This window comes from Chroicocephalus ridibundus, chromosome 2 (assembly GCF_963924245.1).
Source record: "Chroicocephalus ridibundus chromosome 2, bChrRid1.1, whole genome shotgun sequence".
Lineage (NCBI taxonomy): Eukaryota > Metazoa > Chordata > Aves > Charadriiformes > Laridae > Chroicocephalus > Chroicocephalus ridibundus.
In genome coordinates, this window is record NC_086285.1 from 32,485,284 (window position 1) to 32,498,277 (window position 12,994).

General features: G+C 36.5%; 1 long non-coding RNA gene across 1 annotated transcript in view; it reads left to right on the forward strand.

Annotated features, from left to right (window-relative positions):
* Positions 1 to 338: 338 nt before the first annotated feature.
* LOC134510599 (uncharacterized) overlaps positions 339 to 12,994 on the forward strand; it is a 29,923-nt gene continuing 17,267 nt past the window's right edge. The window contains exon 1 of the long non-coding RNA XR_010069668.1: positions 339 to 410. This is a non-coding gene — a long non-coding RNA (uncharacterized LOC134510599). The remainder of the gene's footprint in view (positions 411 to 12,994) is intronic.

A 12,994-nucleotide genomic window follows, 5' to 3' on the forward strand; every position in this document is an offset into this window, starting at 1 on the left:
TTTCAGAATGTGCGTTTGACCTACATGTGGTACAAAAGCATAACTTAAATCAATGCCAGCAAGTTTGCCCAAAGCTTACAACATCAAGTGAAAAAATAGAATGTTTTAAATATATGAAAACAGTAAACCATTTAACTCATAAAAACATCTGGAGCCAACGCAGTTTGGAACATCATTTATATTTTCGTGTATGGGCTAATATTTGCATTTGCTTTGTGTTTTTCGGGTTTGGTGGTGTTTTTTGTTTTGTTTTGTTTTTTTTTTTAACTTACGATTTATGGGGAAAGAGATCATATAAAATTGACCTGAATGAACCAGTGTACAATTCCTCCTCTTCAGGACTTTTGTAGTCTGCTCAGTTTTTTACGTTGGAGGCTGAAAGCACCATCTTCCTGAATATTTATCAGAATGTAAGTAGGATTCTTGAACAGTTCTTTCTAGTGTGTGGTTTGCATATTTGCAATATTACAGTAAAATTAGACAGATAGTCATACTTGGGGACCACTGTTTCAGTGGTATAAATGGTTATAACTTTGTTGAAGTCAGCAAAAAGATGACAATTTATGCCATTTAAGAATATTCTCCTTACTGTCAAAGAGAAAGCTTACAAATATGAATTCAGTTTATTTTAGCCAAAGATTTTATTGTACTCAAGAGCCTACCAAAGCAAGAGGACGAGGTTTTATTGTACTGTAATTATGATCAGTTCGTATTTTTCCATGGCAATTTGGTGAAGGCAGGCATCATTATTTAACCTTAGAGTCAATCCAGATTCACAACAGATGTATTTTTATTTTCAGTCTTTTCTTTTTTCCCTAAATTTTGCCTGTTTAACTCCCATAGAAGCAATATAATTCGTTTCTCTTGATACCTGTGCTGCAATGGAAATCTACAGATATAAGCAATAATAAAGCCTGGGGATTAGGCATCATTTCAGGGATGCCTGAATGCCTTAACTGAAAATCCTTGCACAGAAAAAGAATGATTTGTTGACTGACTTGTCAAAATACTGAATCCCTGACTAGTTAAGAATGACGATAATCACATTTACCATTCAAAAACCTACAGTATACCAGTATCTTCACTATATTTTGCCATAAAAACATTTTTTGTGAGAAATTACACCACCACAATGCGTACCACATAACTTTAACATTACATTTCTGTGGTGTACTTCCATTTCACTCTTTTTAGCGTTTACATGTGCCACGGTTTAACACTTATCAGACACAATTTTTCCTTTAAAGACTACAACGTATCTATAAAAACTTTAAGCCTGAATCCATATTTTCAACTACTTCTCCCATATACATATGGATTCTGTTCTAATTTTCATGATCTCCAAGTATTACAAATTTTAAAGCTATGCCAGCAATTTAGTATATTACATAAAAGTTATGCTGAACTATGAGGCCCTCACCGAAAATGATTTACAAGTTTGCATTACATCATTAAAAGTTATTTGAATTGCCAGCCCGCTCTTACCAGTAAAACATCTTATGCTTCCTATTTAATTTAAATAAACCGATGAAATATTGAAATGGTTAATGTACTTGAGGCTTCACACCTGAATTATGATGTTTCAGGAATGCTTTTAGAGTTTAAGCTATGGGAAACTTGCATTCCACATTAGATACTCTAAAGCCCCAGAACAAGTCCTCTTCAAAACTTTGGTGGGTGTTTGTTTTAAATAGATCATTTATTTGCAAACTGAACTGTCTTGCACAATAGTATTTGTTTCCCAATCTGCATGTTATATTGCAATTTAACAATTGTTTCATTCTTTCTAGTATTATCTCCACTTAAGAACGCTGACCTAAAAAAGTTATCACAATCCTTGTAGGATACTTTAATAACATGTATCTTTAATTTGTGTTTAGAAATGTATTCAAAGTGCATGTGCAGGCAAGTCAATGATGCCTGAAAATATGTTTTCCATTTTGTTTTCTCCAGATCTTGACAGTTAGACAACTACACTCAGTCCATTCTCCTATTAAAATTACTAATCACAGGGAAAAAATAAGGGCTTGTACTATTACCTATTATTCATTTTATTATTTGATACAATTTGTATTGTGGATTTGGATCTGTATATGTATTCAAAAGACATTTTACCAGAACCCCCATCAAAAATACAGACACGGTTGTGCACGGAAGAAAGGCGAAGTGTATTTTCGGCACTCTGTATTTTTAACACCGCTTACTTCTTACTGTGCTGCCCAGTTAACATTTTGCTGATTATACTTCAAGTATAAAAAATACAGATGATCCAAAGATACAGAATAAAAAATACAGATGATTCAAATCTTTGCGCATCAAATGTTTTACGCTGTGACTTACACCCGTTTACTGGGTAAATACGCAGTATGCTGACATTGCAAAGACCAAACTAGAGGAAAAAACCCTACCGTTACCTGAGATATTTATTGTCCCCTGGCTGATAATACCAGGCCCTTGCAGGACCAGGAGCAAGGGACATATTTCATAATTGTGCCTCCATCAGGGGATGTTAGGAGAGTGATAAGTCACTAATCTTCATCACCTCTTTTACACATTAATGAGTAAAATGCTTCTCCCTGTGTATTCCTAGTCATTTCTAATTTTCTCTGCTCTGGAGTGAGAAGGAGACACAGATGCATACGTCAGGAATAAATAACTGCAAAATATCCAGGTTTTAATAGCTGCTAGGATTATGTCACTTACTTTGCAGGTGTGTTTGCTTATGATTTATAGCGTGATGAGCTCTAGACTTGGAGCAGAAACTCCTAACTAGCGAGTATTCAGAACAGAAAGAGATTCACTGACCTGAAGAGCTCAGACTCTATTCATTTCACCACTTTCACATGGGAGTACTCCTGTGTTTTTACAGAGTCCTGTTTGCGTTCATGGCAATTTGCTTGACTAAAAGCATTTGCAGGATTGGAACCTTAATTAATAATAGCTGTAGGAAACAAAGAGCTAAAAAATCGCATGTACTTTTCTTATGTATAGCTGGATCGTGCTCCTCAAAGCCTAACATCGGATAACGCTAACAACAGATACTGGGTAGAAGAAATTAAATACAAAGTAACGATTGTTTGAAATAATCACTTTTGATTAAACTGGGTTTTTTAGATGCAGATGTTATGGCTTGTGAAAGAATGATAAAAGAAAAAAAAAAAAGCAAGCAAGCTAGATTTCCCTAAAAAATAGATGCCCAGAAGAGCTTAATTTGGAGAGACTTCACCAAAAGACACAATTGTATCTGTCTCAAAGATTCTGATTCGGGAAACTATTTTAAGTTTGCTGGCGTCAACGACAATACTGATGTTAAAAAAAAATAGGCAAGTTCTTAACTATCTTGAAGAAAGGTCCAAGTGGCATATGTTAAAGTGACTGACACCTTCCAAAACCCCATTTATTTGCATAAGCTCATTTTTTTTGTTTCATTTCCCAAAACCAGAATGTAGCTTTATCGATGAGCTGTGAATATATTATACTACTTCTTGAAATGAACCTTTCCAAGATATTTGTATTTGTTATGCTTTATTAGGCGTCACACTTGCATGTCCTTTCATGTTATGCAGATAGGTCCCAGGGTGGGTTCAATAAACTGTTCTAGTTAGGGACTGTCTTTGAGGCACTTTCACACCATCTAAATATAAATATCAGACTTTGGCGTGCTGAATCACTCTCAGGAGCCACCTTCGTCTCTTCATTGATGCCTATCTATCTGATACAGTTCATCTGAATTACACGCCCACAATAGATGTGTGAAACCCATTTATTCCTACCCCCTCTTTTCCAAAAGGAAAGCAGCTAGCACTGTGGGGGCAGTGAAGCTCAGCTGTACAGCAAAGAAGAGGTATATTATTTGGCATACTTTCCAGCTGACTGAGACACAAATGCAAACTACAACACGTGGGGACACTGTCTGGGTTTGTGCAATTCCCTCATAGGCATTTTGTCCATGAACTTTACACATTTATGTATGTGAGCTGTAGAACGTATCACTTAGGGATTTAGATTTTATTTAATAATCCAAGTATATTTCAATACAAGATGGTAAACTAAAAATATTTTCCATTTAACTGTTTCAAAACGCCATGTGCAAGAGAACACAAAAAAATGGAATTAACTCATAACATATGCAACTCTTATTTGTGCAAGAGCAGTATATGCCCCTAAATCCAGACTGCAGCATCTGGAGGCATAGCATGTCTCTAATGGAAGAGAAAGGCACAAGACATGTCAGCTTCTTGGCTATGTTACACTGAAAGCCGTGCCTTTTCCTTCATGATACCAACTACAACTCTGATTAAAACTAATAAACCAGAGACTGTCCAGGTAAACTGCCTTGGAAGCATTTCGGATTTTTCATCTCATTAGTTGTAGGCAGTGGGATTAAGCTGAGAAACATATTTACAATATAAAAAAAAATTCTTATCTAAAGCTCTTTCATTTAAAACAATCAAGTTTGAATAAAAACTAATGTCCCGTGGTACGAATCATGTGTTCGTAGTGCATCCAAACATACAAATTCCCATTTGTAGAAACAAGTTTTGCTGTCACCACGATACTTCTAGTGCCTCTTTCTTATTACTGTTTTTTACCTCTAGTAGTATTACAAATAATATATTCTTCATACACTTTTACTACTGTGGTCAGCTTAGTAGAGATTCTGAAAACGTTTCAGAGAAACAATTCATCCTTTAAATGTTTTACAACATGAACTGTCTTCAGCCTTGACCTTGAGAAGTGCTGAGTCTTTTCTTTTCCCCATTGACCTTGCAGGATCAACTTCATTGTTAGACTGTAACAGTAATTCAAAAAAGTGCAGCTAGACATAAATACTGTTCCTCGTGGTTCCAGAAAAAAACTCCACAACCTAAACACCGAAAATTGCATTTTGAAACAAAGATGTATGAAAGAAACCTGGTGGATGAAATATTTTACTAATGCTTTTCAAATTTTTATTGTACTAAAAACGTTAAATGATCTGCTGTAGAAGTTGAGACATCTAATTTTAAATTTTCTTTCATTCATTTTTATCAGTTAATCTCCTTTGTTACGTTCATAGTAAGCAAGAGAGAAAGTATGCCTGTCTATTGGAGTTATTTGCAGAAAATACAAGTAGTAACTGAGAAACCGCATTGCTACAAAGATTTGCTTACTAAACTTCGAAAATCCTACCATGAATAGCATACTGGATGTATAAATACACATATGCATACACTAAAAGAGGGTGTTCAACCACGCAAAAATACGAGCATACCTCCAGGCTCAAACCCTTAATGTCCGATTAAAACAAATTAGGTTAGTGCCTGCTTTCTTTTAATAATAGGGTGAGTTCTTAGATGCATTACACAAAAATAGAAAGCCTCGCGTTAAAGCAAACGAAGGAGCAGAAAAAGCCCTTTGCACAGATTACCAGACAAAGCTCTGACTTCGCTTCCTAGCAGGGTAAAATGTTTGCGAATGTATCTAATCTAACACACCCTATAAAACTGTACAGTAGTCCCTGGTACAATAGTGAGCTGTATGGAAGAAAAGGTCACATCCCAGAGCAAAATTCCAAGATTTCAGCCTGTGATCCAAAACTGCCTGTTTCATTTCTAAATTGTGAAGCTGTGTACCCATTTAGGAGGGCAGGTAGGTAGTCTTCCCTTATACATGTACAGTAATTTCATTATGTATGACCCCCTACGGCTGTGGTAACGAGGCTTTTTTAAAAATGTACCTTGACTTGATGATGAGAATATTTTGCTCTAAAAAGAAGTCATATACTTAATGTCTAATATGGCAGGCATGGCGTGTATCCAGGGGTGCACGCAGTAAGTTTACCCTGTACAATTTGTAGTCAATCAGACTTTCCCAAATGAACTCCCATAAATATGAACATACATTGCTTGTTTGTTTTCTTCTTTTTCCTTTTTTTTTTTTTTTTTAAGTTTCCTTTATTGGTATCATAATAGTATGACCCAAATATAAGGAAATAACCATATCGTATTAAACACAGGAATACGCTTTCACAGTCGTTTATTGTGCATAGCTAGTAAACATTTCCTGGCAAACAATTTAGAGAGTCCATAAATTCCATCCTAACGCTACTTCCGTAGCTCGATGCAATGCACCATACACGAGGGTATTAGCTCAGTCTCTCTCATCCGGAATGGGTGGATTGGAATTGAAAAATCCCCACCCCCCCATTATAGCACCATATGTCTCGAAAGTCTATCCTCTCTCAGGGCAAACGGCTCTTCTCAGATCCGCCTGATGGATCACGACTTAAACCCTGCTGTCCCTCGCTATTTAATCTAACAGCATTTCTGAAGTAGCTATCAGGAGAGCACACCGAGCCAAGCATCCCTCTGGCGTTAGTGGCAGTTCCCCATGCAGAGAGTATCAGGGATATGGAATAGCAGAGGGAAAATCTACCACACCACGCCAATTTCTATGGAAAACTTGATCCTCAAGCTAAGGGTAGGGAAAAGAAGAAAGCCTCTCACTCCAGAAAATTGAACAGTGCTCATGATTTCCCGGTTCCTCATGTAGCCAGTTAACCAGTGTTAGTAGACCAGCTTTGCAGCATCTTCAGAGGTACTGAGTCTGTAAGAATTTCGAACAATTTTCTCTAGGTATCTTACTGAGGAGTTTATAGATTGAAGGATTATTAGGGGAACAGTTTACCCATAAAGATTTTTGGTGGATTAGATTTCTGCTCAACCTTTTTCAGTTCTCTTTCTCTGTATGCGTCAATTTATAATGGAAAAAGAAAGAAATCCTTTAAATGACACTCAAACGATGTGATGTTTGAAAGAATTTGTGTGAGATGTGTAAGGTAAAGTTCATATCGCTAGTAGAAGAGACTAAGCTGACATATTTCCACCAGTTTTTGTCCTTATTATAGGTATACATTAATATCATTCCTGTTACAGGTATTATTTCCAGATTATTTTGGATTGAAAACAAAGAGTTAGCAAAAATCTGGACTCCTTCCAAGTTTCCAAAGACCAGCTCAAAAGCTCAAAGGGGTTCAGTCACCATGTCAATGTTCTGCTTTACGATCTTTAATTTTACAGGATATAATATTAAAACCTCTCCCCTGTACCCCTTGAATCGGAATCTGAGGAAGGGTTCTGTGATAACAAAAACGACTAAGGGCAGAAAGGTTTTATTTCACTGGTCGTGGAAGTCTTTTTGTTTTTTAACTCCTTGCTTTTAAAATCCTCTTTCATTTATTTAGATCAAATGGAACCACTATTAAAAAAATAGTCCTCTTCTTAGTTACCAGCTGCATTATATATACTTGGTAATCCATGTATATTATCATAATTTTTCATCAAATGTGGTCTCCTTTGGAAAATATTTACATGAAAATTATTACGTGAACAACCAAAGGCTTTGGAGTAAAAAGTATGATGGGTTATTGCACCTTTTGAAAGTAATTTACATGACAAAGAAAGTTTTAAATTTTTTTCTGGTGTTCTTTGCCCGCTGCTCGACAGCAGACCTTGCACGAGCATCCCTCATTTTCTGGCTACTCATCTTTACAACCTCCCTGTACTTCCTCCCAGTACCTCTAAGGCACCGAGTTCAGCCATGAGTCCTTCAGCGGTGCTCTGAAGAGAAGTAGTTTGTGGTCTGCAATTTGCTCAACTTATTGTCTGATGATAAAGCCCCTAATTCCTTTCCTGGACCAGGACCTCCGCCAGCTTCCTTTCATTGTGCACATGGGCAAACAGAGCAAGAAGAAAGATAACGCACCGCTTGTTCAGCACAACTCCAGCAATCATTTTCTCTTTTATGTTTCCAGTGAATCTGATTGCTGGCAAAAGCTGCCAGAAAAAGACAAGTCTGATCAGAAAGAGCACAAGCAGAGAAAGTGCAGTTTCCCAGATACGGAGCCTCAAGGACTATTTTGTACTGGTGATAGGGTGTATTAGTCACTGGGCCCGGTCAACCTTGGCCTCTCACAAGCCAAACAAGTGTTCCTGCTTGTATGAACATCCCCTAATAATCATTTTGCTGTGAATACTTGCCTGATTGGCACAATGCACCATTTTCTCATATTTATCATTATGCTCCTGCATGGTTATATGGATTTTTTTTCCTGACTCTCCTCATGGTACGGAATACCAATAACAAATTCAATTCATGTGTTTTATGTACATTAAATAGTAGGAAATACATCTGTGTAGAAAATGTAGCTAGTTCCTGTGCTCGCAGAGTCTCTCTGGATTTATTGTATTGAAGCCAAATCTATTGTTAATCCACTTAATACTGATTGTATTCTCCAAATATGTTTGGTGTTTCCTTTCCGAACTGTCATATATGTAAAGCAGGATTATACATTCATAAGGTACTGGCATAAAATTGTTAAAACAGGTAACACGTTGTGCTCTTGCTGATAAAATACTTAGAACATCACTATTTAATTTTAGATGGAGACCGGTGGAATGATCAGTAATATTTTAATAGGATCTCTATGGAGATCTTTGCCCTTTTGCATCAGGTGCTGCGGACCAAATGAGAGATCATTTCATCTAAATAGGAAAGATAAAGGGTAAAAGAAGTGAAACCAGATCATTATAAGGCAACTATACCTAAAATTAGAAACGTATACCGCAGATACCCATCTCAGGTCTGTCGTTAAGAATAGTTTGCTTGCAACACAAATAGAAATGCAGTATTCCTCTTTAAAAATGTTTCTAGGGAATCATGTAGTAAGAATCAGGAGATACATTCCCTGAAAGCATTCTTATTTAATACCATTTCTTAATAGGTTTCACCCTCTTAAAGAATGGGATTAGATCAAGGTGAGGTAATTGGGAGTTATGGTCCAGTTAGTGAACTTTACCATGAAGCTAGTGGCAAGTTAAATCATTATAACGTGGAACAGTGTTTTGTGAAGAAAACTGCTGGAAGTCTAACAGTTTGAGTGCTACTGACTTCAAAGAGGCTGGAATTTCAGACACGATTTCCAGAATTTTATAATTTGTTTTAATTGTAGCTGCGTTTTCGGTCTGTTATGTATTTCTGCTTAAAGCATTGAAGTGAGCAATCTGCATATGATACTGTAAATAAACAGAGGCCACGAAAGAACAGTGAATCCAGGTTCACACTTTACTCCTACCAAAAAAACCCAAACGGCTTCTGTGCTTTAAATCTTTCACACCTCTCAGTAACTGTGTCAATATTTTTAAAACCATACTCTATTATGAAGCAATAATTCAAATTGTAGTTATATCAGACTGACATTTTATATCTCACTTTTTATGCCTCGTTTGCAAGATTCTCATTGCTGTCACATTTAAATAATAATTTTAAAAGTCTATATTTCTTCCATACAGGTCATGAAATATCTTAACATGGAAAAAATGCTTACAGGGTATGGAATAATATTAACAGGAGCTGGAAACCGTAGAGTGTCCGTAATAAACTGTCAGCTACATTAAACAAATAAAAAATGACAATTTTCCTAACTGCATCCGAGAGAGGAATTCTCTACTAGACTTCAGTATGACAGAGGAATCAGAGAATTAAAAATTAATTGCTTATATGTACATAGCTGCAACTTGATTATATTCGTTATGAACAAATGAATTAAAATCCAATATTTATATTTGGTAATATAAGCCAGCCAACTTCTATAAAGTTGACGGTGAGTGGGAATCAGTAATTTGGAGAAAGAATTAAAGGAAAAAATTGACTGTCAACTTCAATCTGCTAAAAAGCACTGTAAAGGACATCTCAAAAAAGCCTCAATCAAGGAAAAACCTCCTACACATTTGCTGAAAATAATAAAATGATTTCGTATGTGAAGGCAGCTACTAAAAAAAAACAAAACAGAAGGGAGGAGCAGGGGAAAATGTAGGGGAAAAATAATGTAAATTAGAAGCTGGTAATTATAGGGCATTGATAAAGAAAGCCGAAGGTCACAAAGAGGAAACAGAGATAAGGACAATATGAAGATATTTTGAAATTATATTATGAACAAAAAATCCTGACAATTGCCTTGCTCCATTATTAAATGGAAATTACTAGGATTTTTTTGTAATAACATTTAAAAAAAAGGCATTCTCAAATACTTTTACTCTGCATTTTGGGAAAAAGTCAAATGATGTATTCATATCAGATGATTACGATGAAGCTCTATTTCAGTAGTAGCGCAGGAGAACGTTAAATAGCAGCTAATAAAACTAGACATTTTTAAAATCAGTAGACCTGAATAATTTGCATGAAGGTATTTTAATAGATTTGGCAGAGAAGTTGTCTGCACGGTTAGTGAGGATTTTTAGTACGTCTTGGAGAACTAGGGAGGTTCAAGAGAACTATGCAAAAATTTTTGTGAATAATTAAAAAGAATAAATGTGATGACCTAAATGTCTATAGGCATTTCAACCTCACACTGATCTCAAGCAAAATTAGGAATGGCTTCTAGGAATATTAGTTCATTTTAATCAAAGCAGTGAGAACAGAAGTTTATGGAAAGTTATCTTGCCAAAGCTAACTAGATATTGTTTAATAAGAGTATATATTTGGTAGGATAAAGGTAATTTTAGTAGTATTAAATATGGAGAGGAATATTAGAAAGTCTTTTAGTTGTTAATCATAATATTTTGATGAAGAAAAAATTTATTAAAATCAATATTGTACCTATTAAATAGAGTCAAATCTCAGTCCCAAGCATGTAGTAAACGGGGAAAAATAATCCATGGTGTTTATTTTAACGGTGACCCACAAACGCACGGCCCTATGATATTTTTTTTCTATCTGTGACTCTTTTATCAATGATAAGAAAACATATTTAGAAAGTTTGCACTTGAAACGATTGGAAGATTAGTAAATAAAGAGCCAGCCAAGTCACTGTGGAACCCAGATTGCTCAGGAAACTGGCCACAGTTAAACAAACTGCAAATTTCAGTCCGAACAAACATAAGACATTGCTCTAATAACAAAGACTGGATGTCATTGCTACAAGGTAGGGACCCTGCCCGCAGACTGAAGTCAGTCTGAAAAAGCCTGTAGAGCAGATAAATCAGCTGGGAAGAGCTGTGAGTACAAGAGGGTAGACACGAATCTGATACAACCCATGGGCACATCACCAGAGAAATATACAATATGGTCGTGTTACCTCTGTCCTTGGCACGGATGCAACCAGTTCTGGAAATAGTGTCCACAATTCAAGAGAGATTGCTGAAAAATTGGAAAAGGTTCAGAGGAAAGCAATGAGAATGATGAAAGGATTGGAAAACATTCCTTGTAATGAAAGACTCAAGGAGCTCAATCTATTTAGGTTATCACAGAGACGTTTAAAAGGCTACTTGATCACAGCTTATAAATAACTATGTGAGAAACAGAAATTTGATAACACTAGAGTTTCCAGTCCGGTGACAAAGGTATAACAGAAGCCAGTGGTAAGAAGATGTAGTTGGAGAAACACACTGGAAGGTTTAAATCAAGATCGAATGCTTTTCTCCATTAAAATCACACGCGCACACACACAAAAAAAGGGTAATTCAGAAAAGTTCTGGTGCCCCTTACACAGAGGGGTAGACTGAATAGATGACCATAATAGCCTTTTAGTTTTATAGGCCATGAATCTACAACTTCAATTGCAGGCTTCTCTGCTCCGTATTTTCTTACGCCATCACTGGGCCGATCCAACCAGTGGCAAGTTAATCGGAACCAGGTGGAGCCTGTTTTTTGCAGCACAAGGAAGCTTCCCCCTGAAGCTACATTGGATAAGATCAGGATTTGACTGGACCGAAGGAATTAATACAGTATGAAGAGCATGTGTCTATCATAGTGACACCTATCATTTCTAATTATTGCAAAATATATTGATATTTGAGTGAATATAAAGCACTGTCTGGAGGGGGGAAATATTTTATGGCAAAGTGATTTCAACCCCCACACACACACACCTTATCGGCTCCAGAGAAATAAAAGGAAATAGAAAATTACAGACAAACACACAGAGCACTGTGTAAGTGAGACAAGAGTACAGGAGAGCGAGCCAACCCATTTCGCCTGATTTTTGTGCTCTTGAGAATAGCGTAGGTCCAAAAACCTTCCTTCAACCGCAGAAGTTTCTGAATTAACATTCTCGTTAGGAGAGGCTGCAGGAGGAGGTGGAGCAACAAAGGGAAGAGAAATGCTAACGGAAAAAACACATATAAACAACATACCATATGTAGGACACTCACCATATGCCAGCCTCACTTTTTTCCTCTCTCTCTAATGTGGTCCAATAATTCCAGTCATCTAGAGGGTTATTCACACTGTCTACTTCAGGCATCTGATTTAGGTGCTTTGAATTGCAGCTGCCCCCTCCTCCCCAGCCCCCCGGCACCTCTGTCCCTCTGCCAGCTACGCAGGGAACTACAAACACCTAGGTTTAGTTCTCAAAACTGTGCCTAAGTTAGATATCTAAGTTAGCCTAAAGCTGTTGTATAAATACCACTCTTTCCTATTAAATTTTTTTTTTAAAAAATCATTGCCATGGAAAAAATTAGTTGTTTAAATTACAGGGATATAAAAGTGCAGGAAAGTTTACAAATTCAAGGCCAGCTCCTTAGCTGGTACAGTTCATATACTGGCATTCAAATAAATAGACCGATTCCCATTTGCCCTGGCAAAAGCGTAGCCTTCAAGTTGGTTTTACAAACCAAGTCGGCCACCTGATTCTGCTGGGTAAAGCACATACGTTTTCATAAAATACAGAAAATAACATTTTACAGCATAAGTCCATTAAGAAAAAAACCTCAGAGGGAAAAAAAAAACAAAAAAAGTTGTGTAGGAAATGGCAGCTACTGCAGTCTGCAGAAAGCACTTCTCTTATAAAAGCAGAGAAAAAGTGATGAGAGATCAGCATCAGGCTCAATAACGATTGAAAATAATGTCTTTTTCTGAGGAAGTCTCTTACTCCCCTTCCTAAATAAATTTTCGTTTTATTTCCAAAACGTTCTAAACCCTTTGCTGCCTCGTATTAGCTAATAGCTTTACTATA